This window comes from Poecilia reticulata, linkage group LG17 (assembly GCF_000633615.1).
Source record: "Poecilia reticulata strain Guanapo linkage group LG17, Guppy_female_1.0+MT, whole genome shotgun sequence".
Lineage (NCBI taxonomy): Eukaryota > Metazoa > Chordata > Actinopteri > Cyprinodontiformes > Poeciliidae > Poecilia > Poecilia reticulata.
The window spans coordinates 25,119,418-25,122,903 of NC_024347.1; the positions used below are offsets into that span (position 1 = coordinate 25,119,418).

The 3,486-nt window shown below is 38.7% G+C and overlaps 1 long non-coding RNA gene across 1 annotated transcript in view; it reads left to right on the plus strand.

Moving 5' to 3' along the window:
- Positions 1 to 3,480, plus strand: part of LOC108167119 (uncharacterized) — a 9,783-nt gene extending 6,303 nt beyond the window's left edge. Inside the window, exons 3-4 of the long non-coding RNA XR_001777527.1 lie at positions 2,074 to 2,229; positions 3,118 to 3,480. This is a non-coding gene — a long non-coding RNA (uncharacterized LOC108167119). The remainder of the gene's footprint in view (positions 1 to 2,073; positions 2,230 to 3,117) is intronic.
- Positions 3,481 to 3,486: the final 6 nt, after the last annotated feature.

Below are 3,486 nucleotides of genomic sequence, written 5' to 3' on the forward strand. Positions count from 1 at the left end.
CAGACCTAAATGTGTTTTCTGTTCATTTTATGATGGACCCAAAGTTACATTTAATTATAAAGAGAATAATCTTTAAAACCTTTGCAATGTACACTACRAGTATGGTATGCATTTGTTTTAGGGTTCCACAATGATGTTCTCAAAACATCATTTTAAAGGAATATAATTATATCTCAGAGTAAATGTGGGTATTCTGCAAAGAGTTTCAAAGATCTAGTTTAGCTCAAATCATATGTGTTTTAGTAGCAAATTCAGAATCCACACCTAAACTCTAATGCATGAAAATCAATTTATACTGKCGCTCTTAAGCCAATCTTACAGAGCTGGAGCTAATAGGTGTGTTTTGCATTTCCTTTTTTTCCGAGCACTTCATTACCACTTTCTATAAATAAACACGCTGCTTTGAATTTTGCATTCAAGAAAATTATATTTTCTTGTGTATAATTCTTTTGCCTTAAGGTTACAAATAAGGTTTTATATCCACCATGAAAAAGAAACTCTCATCAATCCTGGGTGGTTTAGAGTCAGTTAGTTGTATTTCAGCTTTGACTGGGCAAGCCAGTGCCAGAGCAGTTATAGCTGCCAAATCTAGTTGTAAAAATAGATTTTGGAGATGGTAATATTAATAAGCAGCCAAAACACACAAGACAGAGACTGTTGTATGTGGGCTGATTCTAATGCATTTTCCCACAGTGACTGCTTTGACAAGTTTGTACACATAGTTTGCTAGAATTCATTGATTTAAAAAAAAAAAACAAACATTTAATAACACATTTTTGGCCTATTTCACACCAGTTCTAATGTTGAAATATTTTAAATAAATCCCAATTTTTTCTTCAYTACATTTTCATACAGTTGTCATGTTCAGGAGGCTTTCGGGGGGATTTTCTTTTGGCTTTGGCTGCTTCAGTTTCAATTCCACACATATGTACCTGACCACCACAGCATGCTGTGTAGTCTGTGCAGTAAACTATGAAGAAATGAGCAAAAGGCAAACAATGTTCAGGATTTGTGTTCAGAAGAGCATCCTGATAAAATTAGCTCAGATAAAGTTTCCAGGTTTTTACCAAGTAAATGTTGATATTTTTTTCTAGACAAATTACTTGAGAATCTTTAAAAACGCTACTCATTTATAAGGAAAACAAAAAAAAAAAAGGCAAGAGAAACTGAATGTTCTTTCCACTACCTTATCTCTGGTAACATATTAAGAAGTTCTTCCAATTCACCTTAAAGAGCTTAATACCCTCAAAAAATATGCAGCATTCATTAMATTTCTGTAGAGGCAAACTCCTACATCTCATCAGAGCCCACTACTGTCATCCCCTGSCTTATCCACTCTATCACACGTGTCCATATGCACATGTTCGTTCACACATTCGTAAACAAGCCTCCGTCACTAAGCCTCTTACAATCAGTGTGCTTGCATGCGAGTGTGTGTTGTTATTTGAGGCCAGAAATGCATGATTGGGCTGCTGGGCCAGAAATGGATGGCACGCACAATTACCGGCAAAGCTCCCAGATCCTAACCTCTCACTCAGTCCTCCACTTTGTCCACACAGCTCACTGACGTACATCTGCCTCCAGTCTGAAAACAGAACCCTGTCTCCATGAAGCCAAAATGCCGTGCTTAGTTTGCCATTTTAAACTGTGGCARTTAAGTTACACCCATTTTCCCCGATTTGAGATGAATCATTGTCTTCCACAATCTGGCTCTCTAATGCAGCTGTAGTTTCTGTTTGSCTCGGTAGGAGGGTGTGATCCGTGGAGCAGAGGAAAGCTAATGGCTAGTTGGTTGATCACCATCTGTTTCAGCTGACTTTAGCTCATCAAAGCAACACACACTGAAAATGTTCTCATCATTGGGATACAAGATTGTGYCAGCAGATATTAGAACTCTACAATTGTTTCAGCTGAACAAGAGGAGCCACATCCACCGAATCATCTGGGCCGTGCCCATCGGCATCATTTGCTACAACTTATCAACCGTAGCTCCACCAATGACGGAGAATGCTTTTGTATCGGCTTTTGTATCTGCTGACAGAAATGAAGATGATGTGTTTCTGTGATTTCCAGGTTTTGTCGTTGTTCCAAAAATTCTCTTCAAACTTCAAACTCACAAACAGCTGTTCTGTCGAATCTGCTGATGAGGCAGAGTGATACAGCATCTGGCATTCTCRGTACATATGTATTTTCTGGAGAGCTGTCTATTATGAAATCTGTCCTCTTCAGGTAAGGTAACTGTCACTGATAATAACTTATAGAAGTTTATGCTCAAGTACTTGGATCATGCATCAGAAATATATATAAAGCAGACTAGCAAGGCCACATCTAAATGACTGAAAATGCTTTGGAGTGACCTAATCAATGTCTGGACATACATCTGATGAAGAGGYTGTGGCCACAGGTCACAGGCCATTTAGGCTTGAAAAAACTCAAATTGTGGCCAAATTAAASAAAAATCTGCAATGAGAATTTCTTTCACTCTGATCTTAGAGACTAATTTCTTAGTTATTGCAAACACCTGCAGACAGTTTCTACCCATATTTATTATATTTTAAATACTTCGTACTTACTCRGYCAGTTTAGTTTGGTCAGTTTTTTYCCCYTTTWWTTTWAWWAAAARRAAAAAAARWWATTTTTTTTATTACTCAACTAGAAAAACTAAAAACAACAGGATTTGTGTGAAGTTTGTTTGACAAAAATCTTTTGAAAATAACCTGCAAAAATATGGACGTGCAAAACTGTGTTTTTGAGACTGAATTTGTCTTAAGACAGTARAAGTCCACTTTTGTCCGTCTCTGCTGTCATCTACTCCAGTTAAGATGTCAACAACTTGCAGTCTTTTTTCCAGACTCTAAGGTAAAAAAAAAAATGGAACTATCCCTTTTAATCATCTTTGGCTGCAAAACTGTTCCACACAAAACTGCTGATGCGCAAAAAAATASCTTCCAAAATGGTACATTACAAATTAATATGTGGGTAGAAAAATAATCTCGWTGTAAAAACCGTAATTAACCTCTTTTGACCAGATAACACTAACAGCAAGAAACAGTCTTTTAAAYCCAGTAACGACTCTCCCCCTCTGTCCTCGTTTCACTCCTCCCCATATCCTACCAGATAAGGAGCCAATACTCACCCAGGAGACATTCTTTGCTTTCAGCAATTTGGACATGGCCCGCAGGTGGAAAGGCAGAGAACCCGACTCCCGACAGACTCAGTCACATGCAAAGACGCCCAGACTGCATTTAGCAGCTGTGGCAACATCCTCCAACCTCCACTGTCTGCCCCCTTTGCCAACAAACCTCCCCAGATTTACATCTGCCTGAAGCYTYGCCTGCCCATCAGACCCAGTGAAACATTCTGCAAGGAGGAGGAGGAAGAGGAGGAAGAGTGGGAGCCAAAGAGAAACAAAGATGAGCTCCAGAAGTAGCTGTCAGAGGCAGAAATAGAACTTGCATAAAGTTCCCTCCGTCTTCTGCCTGAATC